We start from the raw sequence: 16,541 nt of genomic DNA on the forward strand, positions 1-16,541 counted from the left end.
CTTTTTCTCAGCGACAATTTTGTTGCGGCAAAATATTCTGCAGCAAGCTTTTGCTGCAGTTTTGTGAAATCCATGAATCCATGCCTGGTGAATAAATTCGCTCATCACTATTCACAATACCAAAGCACTGCAATGTGAACCATTGATGAACACCTTAAAATATGCCATATTTGTGCCTAGTCCATTACACGTGGATGCAATCTTAATTTAGCCAGCAATATACAAAAACCATTAAAGGGAAACTAAAGCTAAAATCTAGGGTAGAAGTGTTGTACAATATGTTTTGAGCTATTATACCATCCCAAAGCAAACACAACTTTTTAGCAGTAAAGATCTGTTCCTCCAAATATGCCCCAGTAGCTCCCCATCTTATTTTTTCTGCTTCACTGCACATGATCTATGCTGCTGCCATTTACATAGCTTAGGAGTCGATGCATAATATAGTTAATATATATAATATAAATGTCACAATACAAGACTATGGCTGATCAGTAAATAATTGTTGGTACATGGCAGAAACCAACACAATTAGTATCAAAATTCAATAATCAGCCCTGTAGCATCAGCCTATATGACAGGCAAACCTAATTTTCTACTTGATGATGTGTGACGACCCATAACCTACCTTCTCAACAGCTGCTCAAAGCCCACTGAGAATGTGCATGCTGTAGACACTCTTAATATCCAAAATGGGAAACTAATGTGCATCATTACTACTATAGAGATGCTGAACCTTTAGGCTGATTCAATATATTCAATATACAAAATATGGTATTTCTGGCAACTATTATTTTTAGGGTGCTTATACAATGTAGTGCATATAACAATTCTAAATTAAAGCTTACCATGCCATGCTATCTTTGGAGTTCTTAAAAACATGGCACTTTTACGACAGAAACAAAGCTTTATTTGATGTCCTATTCTGCATGCTCACATGCTAGAATCAATAGGCAAATGTACCAAATAATGGAACTTAAACACTCCTTGCAAAGTTTTTTTTAAATCATGAGTTACTCAAGCTCTTGTCAGTGCGAGAAGTTTACATTAAAAACGATTGTTCATCCTTAATTACATTGAATAAATACATCCTAATATCAGTTAAAGTGTGTTAAAGCAGCAGTCAATCTGGATTTATCATGCTGTATAAATTATATAAAGTTATTGGTTCCATTCAGCTGTAGTGTGGGAAATTATTTAGCCTTCTTTTTGCCCTTTAAATAACAATCTCCAAAATTAACAACATGTACACACAAAGCTGCCAGCTGTATGAACCAACATGATGGCATTTCCATATCCCATTTAATTTTCTCAATTTTATTTAATTCAATTTATGAGAATTATGTCTGTATAATATATGAGATTGTTGGGCTTCTTTTCCATTGCATAATCAATTTCTCCAATATTGCAAATGGCATAGTAGATCACTCTAAAAGGTTGCAGGATTTGCATTTTGCTAAAAAAATTATTAGCATTTCACTTACATAACTAATTTATGCACATGTATATTTAACTTCACAAGGTTGCAGTGCATATACTGAACAAAATTATGTTCAATTATGGTTCACTTTATTAGAAAATGGTTGTACCTGAGAAAAACTCAGTATACAGCTCTGTTTAAAATTTAGAAGTGGTGAGGCTATATAGTTGAAACAAGGTATACTTGATCTATTATTAACTTAATAATATACTTGTATCTTTCTCAGTATAAAATATCTTAAAAAAAAGCCATGCACATCCTCATAAATGGTGCTTAGTGATATCATCAATTATTACTGATGTTTAGTGATGTAATTTGTGTCACATAATGCACTGAATGAAATTCGTAGATTCTTTAAACAATGTACCCCTAGGAGGTTATTTACTAAGCTCAGAATACCCGAAATTCCCCGAAATCCGAAAAATTCGTGATTTTTTTTAATAAAATCTGACTTTTAAAAAAAAAATCACACATTTTTCGGAATATATTCAACCCCGAGGGCTAAAAAGCCAGAATATAAAAACACGGCATCTCAAACCTGTCGAGGTTGCATAAAAGTCTCATTGATTTTTAGTTGTGGTTTTCTGGCAATTTCACAATGTTATCGGAGCTTTCGAGTGAAAACTCGATTTCGGGGGAAATTCATGAAAAAATCGTGAAAATCTGAGCTTTTCCCGCAAAGCAAATTTTCGTTAAAATGTAATAATAAATAAGCGTTAAAAACCCGATCGTTTTGTAGCAGCCAATATTGAGATAAATTCGGACCTTGATAAATAACCCCCCTAGTGTCCGTTTCATGCCTTTATAAGTCATGGTGACCTATAATATTCTTGTATTTAACAATAGGGGGTATATTTGTCCCTATATGCAGGGGCGCTCCGCCAATGAGGCGAGCTGAGCCGCTCGCCTCAGGCGGCAGCGCCAGACAGGATTCCAGGGTGTCAGGAGTGCCAGGAGGGTAGGAGCCACTGGAGAAGAGCTTAGCAGTTACAACTGCTTTAGTGTACAGCAGGAGCTCACAGGTGGTGGTAGCAGGCCGTGTTAGAGTAGAGAAGAATCCGTAGACAGGCAGAGATCGAAGGGCAGGCGGAGTTCAAGCAAACCAGAAACAGGCCGAGGTCAGAAGGCAGGCGGAGTACAAGCGGTAGTCAAACAAGCAGGGTCGATAGGCAGGCAGAAGTCAAGCGATGGTCAGAAACGGGCTGAGGTCAAAATCCAGGAATCAAGTTCAAAGAGAGGTACAACAGCAAAGGTTCAGGAGCAAGGAAAATAATCACCAAGCGCTGTTTGCTTTTTTCGACAAGGATAAATAGGGACAGATTGGCGCCAAACGTAAGGACGCAGCGTCAGGACGCCGTGCGTCAACTTTAGCGCGCCCGCGACCGTCGCGACGCGCGCGCGCCCGAATGAACGGACGCGCGCCCGCGCAAAGACGCGGGCGCCGGAAACAGACGCCAAGGATGCGCAGAACCCTGCACACCCCTGCGCCTGCGTCCACGAGAAGACTGAGCTGCGACCAAAGGTACCTTACACAGGGGCGGCAAAAAGCCGCTCCTGCACCTTTAAGAGCCGAATTTCCGGTTTTTAAACTGGAAATTCGGCTGCGCTATTGCGAGAGAGCGCAATTGCGCTCTCCGCAATCGTGTTCCTGCCTCCCCTCGCCGACAGGTAAGTCGGTGCGGGGGGCGGCATTGCAGGAGCCGCCTCAGGCGGCTCCTTCCCCAGAAACGGCGCTGCCTATATCTAACAATTGTATGTTTCCTGCAAAAATGTGATCTGATTTTGAAGAAATAAAAATAATTCAAGGCTCAGTGTAACAATAAACAGTTTGTAAAAACTAAAAAAGCACAAATATGTACATCTGTCAAAAATCCCAGATCTTTTTTAAAGCACAAACTTGCTGTTCAAAACAATTTACAACCTAAAATGAACATTAGCGCAATGGTCTATTAACATTTAGGTCTGGGATAGTTATAATCTCATACAGGTAAGATTCTCAGGAACCAATAAATCGCAGAGCTCACCATTTTATAGTAGGCAGATAAATCTAAATTCCCCCAAAGTGAAGACAAACTTCTGGCTATTTAGGTAGAATTAAACATCTGGTACATATACACCCACTCCAGCAATGGCCTTGTGTCAATAAGCACAACAACTTATGCTTCCATCCCCACTAAATCTTGTTTGATGGCATCAGTACAAAGCACTTTAACGATCCATAATCCCATGTTATTAAAAGTATGTTTTTGTATAATAATTACTAAAATATTTTAATGAGAGTAAAAAAGTTATTATAATGCCAATGATACAATCAAAATACTTTCAAATAAATAATAAAAAAAAGACTTCTCTCCAGTCCGAAAGCCCCTAAATTCATTGGTTATATAGAGGACTATTTATTGAAATTTGTAAATTGAAATTTTTTTTTTTTACTTTATGAACTTTAATGTTTGCTTCTTTATTAGAACATTTCAATGTAAAAAGTTGAATATAACTGAGAAAAAAATCATAAAAAAGCATCAAATTCATATTCTACTCGTCATTTTCAATGGGTCTTTTGCTTAGGACAACTCCCATTTACTTCTACGTGAACTTGCAAGGTTTGAGATACAGAAGTTATAAATTAATTTAATAAAAATCAAAAAAACTTTTTTAAGATAAGCCATACGTTTTTTTTTTTAATTGAACCGGATAAGCTAAATTTTATTTAAGATGTCATAAATATGTCTGATGTCCTTATGTTGTAATTAGGATGTAGCAATGGTCAAATATTTCTTGTGGATCTTAAAACTTCAATTGTAAAGAAATGTAAAACCAATCTTACAGATAAATATAAAGTTATGACTTACCATTAAATAAAACATTTCTGTCTTCCTTGGTTGCCTATAGAAAGAATGTAATTGCATAAACATGTACACAATGACATAAAGGTGGTTATTTACTAAAACTAATTTTTTTCTCATATTTCATCAGAAACAAACTCAACCTAACGCCCATCCACACATTTGGCTAATTTACTAATAATTAAACTAGAAAAAATTGGATCGCAGAGTATATACTTAAATACCTCAAATTTTTCGAGTTTATAGACTCGCGTTTTCGAGTGAAAAACCAGCATCAAACACCCCAAAACTCCCAAACTTCGTGAAGGTTAAAAACATCTTCAAAGGGATGAAGCTGCCATTGAATTTTACATGAATTCAAGAGTTTTTTGGATTCAGAATTTTAGAAGTTTTGGGCCTAATAAATCTCAAAAAAATTCAAGTTTTTAGAGAAAAAAAGATTGAGTTTTAATATATATTAAAAAAATAACCCCCAAAAATGCCCAATAACCCATTCAATATGACTATGGATATTGATCACAGACACTACACAACTGCATTTTTTGTCATGAAACCTTAATAACACTGTAAAGGCCAAACTATAGCCTATTTGTATCTTTATAAAATTAGAATCAACCATAAACCTATCCTGACCGATTATATAATTGGACCCTCCTATCTCCTACCCTTTAGAGAAGGCAGCTAGTACTCATAGAATGTGGTAAGGTCTTTCATATAAAAGGTTTTGTATCCTTTTTGCCAGTGATGTATTAAAGGCTAACTTTAAAAAAAGACATTTATAGTTATATTTAAATAGAATTGGTATTAAAATATACCCCTGAATTCATCGTCACTGATTCACAAATGTTTTTTAATGATTGTGATTAAATTAGATTGCAAAATGTCATTATAGCAATTAAAAAAAAAAAAACTAGCACATATAGCAAGTCATATTTTCAGTCTGATATGTGGAATATATTTTGCTATGTTTTACCTATTTAATCACTGTGTTGAATTTGACAGTAATGTAATATGGTTTGGGCTCATTATAGTTGGTCTAAATTGTCGCTATAAATGGCACAACAATTGCAAAGGGTGCCACTGCTTATTTTTAATCGTAATAATATAAAACTGTTGCTGACTATACAGAATTGTGGCATGAACAAGTGGCTTCATAGCATTTTCTTGCCAAGCCATTTCTTGGATGATTACTGTGCTGCAAACTAATGCTTTGCATGTTTTTTATTTATATTTTTCTAGAACAATTAAAAGTGCTTTGATTTTAATAATTAGGAACTCCTGTTTTACCAATTCCACTGCAAATGTGACAAATGATGTACATTCTGTTACTTATTTCATTTTTACACAAGTAAATCGTTGTTTTCCAATTAATGTTGCTGCTTCCGATACAAATATATGAATTTTCAATAGATTGACAGCAGCACAATATTGTAACCCCTTTCTTACAAAGTCTTTCTGAGCCTTATTTCCATTATAGCCATGAATGACTTCCTATGTAAGCTAACAAAAAGCATAATATGGAAGTCAGAGGGCAACATTTAATATGTGCCATGTTAGCATGAGATGTGTACATTGGCAATTTGGCATATAGTAAATCTTGTTCAGATAGTGGCTCTTATGGGTAAAGAAACTGTATGTAAAAATATTAATAAGTACTTTGTAAATAATAATGCTAAAATAACTTGGCATGCAACTTATTAACAAATATAATATATTTAAATATAAAGGAATATAAAGGAAAAATAACTGCCATATGTACTAGAAATTTAATATAACCAAACACTATGTAAATATAGAATATGTAACATATAATTTTTGTCATTATTTATGAAATAGAATAAAGTTTTTTTTTTGAAAATTGTGTTTTTATGTGTTTAAAGTCCTTCATTCCAAAAAAACAAATGACAGTGGATTTAAAGTCGTGTAAAAACCAAATAAACAAAGAACCTTTGTTGTTGCAAAGTAAATAGAAATGAACTAGTAGCAAGTGGTTCTGTCTGAATAAAGTAAAACACGTGGAGACCGAGATATATAAAAAGATAATAAAGTGAACTAGGCCGCAGAAGCTTACAGCCATGCTTATTAGTATATTTAATGAGGCCAATATTCTATTTCTGTTTTGATTTGCTTTGAACAGCAATATTGTGACATTTGGTCTACTAAACTCAGAGTAAACCACAAGGTCCCAGTCACGGCTCACTGTTCTGCCTTTAACATCCGCCTCTCACTTTGGAATGAGCTACTAGGATGCCTCTTAATGTGAGAGGACCAAGGGAAGAACTCTGGGCAAGCAAGAGAACCGAAAATACTACTGGAACGGAGAATAGGAGCATAGTCAAGGGCAGGCCGAATCAGTACCGAGCTGGATTATGTGCAGTACAAAATCGAGAGACAGGAATGTAGTTGGGGGTCACAGACCATGTCAGAATACCAAATCATGCAACGCGGTACAAAATCGAGAGACAAGAGCGTAATCAAGGTCACAGGCCGGCTTATAATACAAAGGTAGCAGTACAAATTTTCCCACAGATCTGGGAAAATGGTCTGAAAACAGGCGAGAGTTAGGACAGGCAGCAATCGGGACAAGAATCAGGATCAGGCAAGGTCAAACACAGAATAAAAAACTAGATATAGCAACCAGGAACAGATCTACGTTGGGCAATGACACAGAGTACACTGGCGCTTTAAATATTTGAATTTTCGCACCATGCATCCAAGAAGACATGCATCATCGCGTGAAGAGAGCAGCCGGCGTGTCGGGCGTCTCTGATGGCCCCCCACTAGACCACTCAGTGAAAATAATCACTTAACGGATGCTTGTAGTCGGTGCTTTTGTTAGCAGAACATGGCACCGGACTGGGGTACTTCTGAACAAGTACCACAGAGTGATCTTTTTTTAGGTGGTTTTGTATGTGCAGTTGAGTGAAAAGCCAGATTTTAATTAAAAGATTCCTTTTCACGCTACTGTGCATGTGCCAGCCTTTGACCATTGAAGAAAGAAGAAGCCTAAGAAGTTGATAACTCCATGGTGCTCCTTCAGAATGACCCTGGGCCGGTGTAGATTTCTGCTAACAGGAGCACAAGCTCAGGGTAAGAGTTGAGCAATTATATTCACTGGGGGGGGGTGCCTAACATTTGGCACTCCCCAGTCACTTCACCTTTGCTTTAAGAATTTTTTTCCAATGTCTTTTGCAGGGTTTTTTTTGCCAAATTTACAGACTAGTTCTCTGATTCCCATGAATTCTATACAGTGTAGCAAAGTTTATTCTTTTATGAAACAATGGAATCTGACGGCTTTAAAGGAAACCTGTCACTTTTTTGTTGACAGTAGGACTGTTATTAAATAGTTAACAAAACTTACACACTTCCGTCTTTTTCTAAATAAATGTAATTAAGGCAGGGTTTTAAAATTGTGCACGAGACTCCAAAGTCCCGACTTTCTGAAAGTCGGTCGCAAAGCCTCAAGGGAAAAACTATAGCTGGCTGAAATCTCGTGAGATTTCACCTCAGCCGTTTGAATCTGCGGGAGAAGGAGCACAACAAGAAGTAAGGAATCTCAGCAGCGGCAGCCAAGCACTAATTTTAGTCCGTGACAGGTTTCCAATGTGAGTGATAGCACCGCACTGTTCCTCCCGCATATCCCTTGATTTCACTTCTGAAGTTGAATGCCTCCGTTTTGATTTGCGCATAGGCTTCTCTGACCTTTGCGAACAAGAGCTGCAAACTTTCCCTTCGCATCCCCCTCTTTGTCTCTTCTGATAGATAGTAAAGGCTTTCCCTTGCATCCCCCTCCATGTGCCTTTCCGAAGAAGTTATGTCTAAAGTTGAGAGCTTTGGTTTCCTTTGCGCATTACCCTTTATGAACCTTGCGAGCAGGAGCTGAAAACTCTCCCTTCGCATCCCCTTCACTGTCCCTTCCAAATGGAGTGTTATAGAGTAAAGTTTAAGGCTCAGTTCCCCCCTACATATTACAGTAAGTAATGTGGAATGCAGTGGGTGAATGAGCAGGGAAAAATTAGATGGAAATTCTGTAAAGGCATGGACTTTGAAAAAAATTCATGTTGTGGAGGGAGAGGCTTGGAAGATGAAGGGGCATAGCAGAACAGAAGGCTAAAAGGACATTGAGGGGTACTGGAAAGCTGTGTTTTGGGTAGTAGCATATAAATAATTAGCATTGCTGCACTTCCCCTCTTAATTTTTGACTACATTTTTGACCCCCAGCAGCACAAAAATCTACCTCGGAGCAGCACATATCTGTAACACTGCTGAGGGAACACTAAAAATGACAATGCAATAAAATGGCTAGATTGATTCATACACACAGAAACTCCAGCAGGGAAAAACTTTATTCACCATCTGAAATTTTTACCACATTGCAACATTGCTGTCGCCCTATGAGACAAATCTGCATATTAGGATCCGATTTTTTGCCTAGGGATGGATCAGTCTGATTTGGTTTAGACTATGCATGGCTAAATAAGGCAGGATCTGCCGAAAGAGTGTTAGTATATTGCTAGCTTAAGTCCTTGTGATTGGAGCCCTTTATTTAAGCATGCTTCCATTCATTGCATTGTGCCAGTGTATTGTATAATGCTGTGGAATTAATATTTTTCTACCTCAAAATGAAGCTACACTTAAAGAGGACCTGTCACCTTGAGACATGAGTAATATATATCTTTCCCTCCTTAATTAAACCCTTTAGTCAACTGTTTTTGTCTATATCTGAAACGAATAGGCAGAGCATCTGCCTTATTCTAAGCAAATTTTCAATTGGTCTTCATTTTTTAAATATTTTTTGAATTTTTTACCTTCTTCTGAAGTTAACCAGCTTTCAAATGGGTGTCCGTAACCCCATTTAAAAAACAAATGCTCTGTAAGGCTACAAATGTATTGTTATTGTTACTTTTTATTACTCCGCTTTCTATTCAGGCCTCTCCTATTTATAGCCCAGTCTCTTATGTAAATCAGTGCATGGTTGCTATGGTAGTTTGGACCCTAGCAACCAGATTGCTAAAATTGCAAACTGGAGAGCTGCTGAAAAAAAAGCTAAATAACTCAAAAAACACAAAAAATAAATAATGAAAACCAATTGCAGGTTGTCTCCGAATATCAATATCTACTTCATACAAAAAGTTAATCTAAAGGTGAAAACCCCTTTAAAGGGAATGTCAACCCAAAAAAAAATTTTTGCCTTATAAAATAAAATTTACTTCTAACTTAGAAATATACATTCATTACAATTTTTCTATCTTTTTCAAGTTATTTGTATATGTACTGTCTGCTGCTCTCTATTATCTGCCCTGATGGATCAGACTGTTCATACAACGTAAAACAAGGCAGCTGATTAACAGACCTGTCTTTGCTGCTGGAAAACTTAGACTTTTGCAACATTGTTTAAAAAGTACCAACCGGGAGTTAAGCAAATACTATAACTTTCAAAGCAATGAACATCTTAAATAAATATATGTTCGAAAGTTGCATAGAATGATGTTTTCTTTTATTAGGGACATTTTTATTTTGGGGTTGACTTTAAGCTAAAGGCAAATTTGCACCTGGGCAGTAACCCATAGCAACCAATCAGTGACTGGCTTTTTACAGGCAGCTGCAGGTTGAACGATGAAATCAAACATTTAATTGGTTATTGCAAAGGTGCAGATTTGCCCAGTGTTTATAAATGAGCCCCAAGGACTGCACATACTTAGTAGGTTTTAACCTTTTGGTTTGAGATTTTTAGTAGTAGCCCACACAATGTTGCTAATACAGAAGGTGTTTCAAACAATCCTAATAGAATATCAAGTCCTGCTGTGACATGAGTGGTGCAGAGCATGTCTATCACAGATACGACTTAAAGGGGAAGGAAACCTAGTCGGCGCAAACCCCCCACCCCCCCTCCCGTTTGTTGCCCACCCTCCCTCCTCCCCCCTGGCCTACCCGTCCCGCTGGGCAAATGCCCCTAACTTGTTACTTACCCTTCTGCGCAGGTCCAGTCCAGGGAGTTCACAGACGACATCTTCTTCCACGCGATCTTCTTCCTGCTGTGAACGGCGTTTTGGCGCATGCGCAGTAGGATCATTTCGCCGGTACGGATCTACTGCGCATGTGCCAAAAGTCACGCGCATGCGCAGTAGATCGTACCGGCGAAATGATCCTACTGCGCATGCGCCGTTCAAAGCAGGAAGAAGGGAGGGTGGGAAACAAACGGGAGGGGGGGGAAGGGGTTTGCGCCGACTAGGTTTCCTTCCCCTTTAAGCATGCATGAGATTTGGCAGTTTGGCTCAGCCCACACACAGAAAACAGAGGGGTCCTGTTTCAAGATGGCAGCACCTATGAAACACTTTTTACATGTAGGATATTTTCTAATCCGTTTCAGATATAGACAAAAACAGTTGACTAAAGGGTTTAATTAAGGAGGGAAAGATATATATTACTCATGTCTCAAGGTGACAGGTCCTCTTTAACTCAAAAACGAAACAAAAAAGATTTCAGGAAAAAGTTGAAAAAGTAGATAAAATTTAAATTAAAGGTAAAATGGAAATCAACTTGAAATGTTCTGGATCCACAGTTCAGTGTTTGATAAATCGCCCCTGTAGTAGTTGTTTTGAGGTGCTGTTTTAATAGTCTTTTGCATTTTAACAGATTAATACGGTAATGCATTTATAGTTGAATTTATCAGAGAAAAGTGGCAGTACCCAAAGTAATGAGGCAAAAATACATATCTTTTAATAAATTCAATCTGTTCCTTTCTCTCACAATAAGACTGTATTAGTGAGCAAGCAGAAAATGAAGTTACATGCAGCGAGGCTAATCAGTGTATGTTGGCAGAGAATGACTGATTGCAACTTGACAAGCCTGATTAAATATAATTCAGCACATTTGCATATGTTGAAAGGGACGTGAACTGAATATTAAACAGCACTCTCTTCATATCTTGAGGAAAGGCTTATGCAGGGGAAATGTTTGATCTAGGGGTCCAGTACTATGTTAAGTCGGAAAACCTAATGCCAAGTCAGAATACCTCAACAGCATTTCTAATCTCATTCTTTACAAGCTTTATTTTATAAATGAAGCATATAGTTGCTTGCAATTATTTACCGTTTCTGTTAAAGCTAGCTAAAAGCAATAAATGACTCAAGCCTCTAATAATTTTAGTTCCAATGTCTTCTTACATTATTTTGGGAAATACATTACCATATTAAGGAGGCTTTATTTATGAGTCTGAACAAGATCATAAATATTGTTGTTGTTAGGTCCCTACATGCAGAATGAAGTTAGGCAAAATGAATAATGAGCTATAATCAGAGTAACAAAAAATAAAAAAGAGGCAACAAGAATATCTAGAGCAGCTTATCTCAAACTGTGTGGCCATCTCCATTTGTAAGGCTCCTTTTGCAGGTCTGGTGAGGCATCTTTGGACTCCTTTTCCTGGTACTTCTTAAAAGACCCCATGGGCAATTCCAATCTGCCCAAAATGTTTTAGGTGACTTTTTTAGTCATTTTAAAATGATCTATTACACAAATGGAAAAAAATAATTATTATTTTAACATTGATGCTAGCCATTGGAGTTGTCTGGTGCAGAAGTTGGGCTTTGGAAGAAGATGACTAGGAAATGTGCAGGAATAGACAGTAATATGCAGGAGCATAATCAAATTCAGACAAAAGTAAGAACAGGCAGCTGTTTGGTCAGGAATAGGATATGTCAGGAACCAGTAAATCAGCAATAATAGAATGTTTAGAAAACTAAGATTCAGTCAAGATTCAGTCTGTGCTGTTTATTTTAACTTTTTGTCAGAATAGAAAAAGAAAAATGTCCAGTGTCATCAGCGGCATTACTGGGTACCGTACTGATATATTGTATGATAAAATTGTTATTAGCATAAGAGGCCATACTGAGAATCTCAGATCTAAAGCACTAATTCCCTTCAAAGAGGCAACAATAATACCTGATTTTAATTAATAAATATTCTGTGCTAAGAGTAGAGATAAGCAAAACAATTTGGCAAGTTTTACAATTATACAAGGTATATAAATGGCTGTGCATTGTGAGAGTCAGCCTACTGGGGCATATTTATTATGTTGTGTAAAAAAGAAATTTGCTGAAAATACTGTGTAAAAAACTGTGTAAAATAAATGGCAAATTTATCAAGTTGGGTGTAATTTTACGCCATGCGACTTCTGGCAGAAGTCACTGTTTTTTTAAATGACAAAGAATTGAATTGAATTGAATAATAGGCAGTTCAGATTTTGAAATAGTTAAAAAAGGATTTGAAGAGTGTGGGCTGCCTCGCATTTCTGGGATTTTGTCTTCTTGATACAGGCATGGAACATGCAGCAGTTGAGAAAACTTGGCGATAAGGTGAGTGAAATATTTTTATGCATAACATTTGACATAGATGCACGGAGGGAATAACGAGTTTATGAACAAATTTCTAGGATGTTATTTAATGTTATTTAATTGATTCTGTTCCACACTTTTACTATTTATTTTTTAATAAACATTAGTCATGAGCTGGTTTTTTTGCCAGGTATGGTGTTGGCATAAATTTACACATTTTGCCCCCATTGTGCAAGTTTTTGGGAAACCACAAATTTTGAAAAATGTGCAGTACAGGCATGTAAACCCCCATATGTCGTGTTATCCTCCTCTCTACTTCCATATCAACCAATGGAATTTAAGCCTTTCCACTGTCTATATAAGAAGGTTCACAGGCGCCCATTACTCAGTGTGTTGCTGTTTGTGGTTATAGTAGAGTTAGGATTGTTTGTGCAATATGTGAGCTAGAGAAGGTGCTAGTGGGCCTAAGTGCTTGACTTTAGTTGACAGTTTTCCCTCTCCTGCTTGACTACCCATGAGACCCAAAAGTCCTTGTTAGGGCTATGTTTGTCTGTCTGTGTGCTTTCCATGTGGCTACATGCCACTGCTAAATTTTTACATTTTTTCGGAATTTTTTTTGTTTAGTTTAGTGTTTTATCTATTGATTTCTTCATTCTGCCAAAATGTACACTGTCCCTTTTTTATAGATAGTGTGGTGAGGTGAGGTCCAGTAGGAGGGGCCGTGGTGCTGACTGTGGGCATGTTCCCCAGACAACACCCCACCTCACATGTGCCCAGTCTGGGTACTGTTGGGCAGCAGCAGCTAAAACTGCAGCATGCAGCATTGGGTTGTAGTGGAGTACCAGGCACTGGCAGGTCTGTGTCCATTTTTTTTTGCCTCCACTTGGCAACCCATCCAATTCCAGCAGGCAGAGACAGTGGTAGACTGAGGTTTAATCCTGAAGTGAACTTGGCTCCAGAAAACCTAAGGAGATAGGACGTTCTTTTTTGTCATGGTCAGTTATCTACTGGCATTGAGGATTTCATGATCTCTACACTGTATAGGAGGTGAAATACTGACATTTTCCTCCACGGGAACCAGCCACTTACTACGTGCATTCCTTTACAGGATGGAAATGGGCTGGCTGGATGACACAGAGGGAGCGAGTCTACTTGATGGTAAGTAAATCAAGCATCACTGAGCAAGCGCAGTTCTGCGCTCACAGGAGCGGGGGGGGGGGGGGGTGGGGGTGGACAGAGTCAGTCACCATTCTCCCTTGGCGCACTAGCTATGAAATTTGGAGCAAAAAGTTTTTTCGCGCGCTTCTCCCCTACAGTGCATAGCGGAAGTGCAACAGGAAGGCACCTGCACTTCCAGTTTTCCCTTTCTCATACGTGTGGCCACCCATTATCACTGCCGCAATACACAGAGCCATCAGGGGATATTAGCTGCGGCCTAATCAGCAGGAGACTTCAGCATAAGAGTGCTTTTTCTCTCCCCTCGCTATTTATAGCGTTAACCCTTGCGGGCAGAAGCACTAGCAGTTTATTCTCCTCAGATATCAGAGGGCTCTGCACCTCACAATTAATTAATTATTTAATTATTTATTTATTTATTACTATTTATTTACCTAGGGATGTGTTTCAACACACGGACTCCAAGGGTATCTCTTCCTCACAAGAAGATAAGCCACTTACAATGCCTAGTCAGATCACTGTTGGACAAGCCAAAACACATCAGATTCTGCATGAAAGTACTAGGGGTTCTGGTTTTGTCAATAGAAGCAGTCCCCTTCGCCCAATTTCACCTCAGGAAACTACAGTGGAACATCCTATTGGCCTGGAAACAGAAATCCCTCCTACAGACCATACGTCTCTCCAACAAGACACGGGCATCACTCATCTGGTGGTTTAAGTCCAGCAATCTCGCAGGGGGCAGACCACTTGAAAATCCACAGTGGCGGCTTCTGGCAACAGACGCAAGCCTTTTCAGATGGGTAGTAGTCCTGGTGGGCCACGTAGCTCAGGGCCTATGGTCTCAGGTAGAGAGCAAACGAACAATCAATTTGTTAGAAATCCGACTGGGCCTTCAGCACTGTCATCGAGAACTGACTGGGCAAGCAGTAAAGGTGCAGTCCGACAACTCCATCGCCGTTGCTTAAATAAATCAACAGGGAGCAGAGCAGCACTCAACGAAGTGAAGCTAATTTTTCAGTGGCAGAAACCAATCAGACTCTACTATCAGGCATTTACATACCAGGAATTCTGAACTGGGAAGCAGACTTCCTAAGCAGACAGTCACTCAACCCAGGCGAATGGTCCCTCAAGGGCGAAATCTTCAATGAGATAACTCTAAAGTGGGGTGTCCCAGAGGTGAATCTCATGGCCATGGACTTTCTAGCCAGATACAGGGACCCTCTAGCTCTAGGTGCAGACTTCCTCTCATCCCAAGAACGGACAACACTCATCCTTATAGCTCCCAAGTGGCCCAGGCAAACGCGGTTCTCAGCCCTCTTCAACCTCTCATTAGAAGAACCTTGTACTCTTCCTCTGCTAGCGGACCTCCTCACCCAGGGTCCAATACACCACCCAAACCCATCGTCCCTCAAACTGATGGTGTGGATGTTGAGAACAAAGTTTTGAATCCCAAGGGCTTCTCTGATGCAGTTGTAGAGGTGATGCGAGCAGCCAGCAAGCCTGTATCCGCACAGACATACCACAGAGTGTGGATAATTACCAGCAGTGGTGTGTTCAGAACAACAAGAACTTCGAGAAGCTGTCCATTCCTAACATACTGGACTTTCTCCACGGGGCCTTGCCATAGGCCTCTCCTTAGGATCCCTGAAGTTACAGGTGTCGGTCTTATCGGTGTTGTTCCAGAAACGACTGGCACTCCTTCCAGATGTAAAGATGTTTCCACAGGGGGATTGCCCATATAGCACCACCCATTAGAGCTCCGGCACCCACATGGGACCTTACGCTAGTTCTGCGGGCACTACAGGATCCTCCATTTGAACCTATGGCTTCTATCTCCCTACAACTCCTCACATTGAAAACAATCTTCCTAGTAGCCATCGCATCGGCACGAAGAGTATCTGAAGTCAGTGCTCTATCATGCAAACAACATTTCCTCATGTTCCATCCGGACAGGGCATTATTGAAGACGGTACCATCCTTCCTTCCTAAGGTGGTCTCTGCCTTCCACCTAAATCAAGAAATCATCATTCCAACATTTTGCGAGTTGCCATCCAATGCAAAAGAAGTGGCTCTACAGTCACTGGATCCAGTTAGAGCTCTCAAGTTTTACATCCACAGGACTCAAGATGTGCGCAAGTCAGACATGCTTTGGCAGGAGGGTTCTCCAAGCCACGGTGGTTACATCCCCGTAGGCCTATCCTTCCCACCCTAAATTATTAAGTAAGTCTCCACTGTTCCCATGTCCCCAAGCAGACAATGGATAAAAGAAGATTTAGTACTCACCGTTAAATCTCTTTCTCTTCAGTCGCTTGGGGACACAGGACTTCCCTCCCTGGATAGGGACTTTCGTGAATAATTCTAACATGGTTACTTGTATGTTACAGTTAAATTATAGTTATGTTTTATTATATGTTATATGACGATACTGCTCCTGTGTCCCCGAGCAACTAAAAATAAAGAGATTTAACGGTGAGTACACTAAGGGGCACATTTACTTAGCTCGAGTGAAGGAATCGAATAAAAAATACTTCGAATTTCGAAAGTTTTTATTGGCTACTTCGACCATCGAATTGGCTACTTCAACCTTCGACTACGACTTCGAATCGAATGATTCGAACTAAAAATCGTTCGACTATTTGACCATTCGATAGTCGAAGTACTGTCTCTTTAAAAAAACTTCAACCACCTACTTCGCCACCTAAAACCTACCGA

The sequence above is a fragment of the Xenopus laevis genome, chromosome 2S, assembly GCF_017654675.1.
Source record: "Xenopus laevis strain J_2021 chromosome 2S, Xenopus_laevis_v10.1, whole genome shotgun sequence".
NCBI classification, from domain to species: Eukaryota; Metazoa; Chordata; class Amphibia; order Anura; family Pipidae; genus Xenopus; species Xenopus laevis.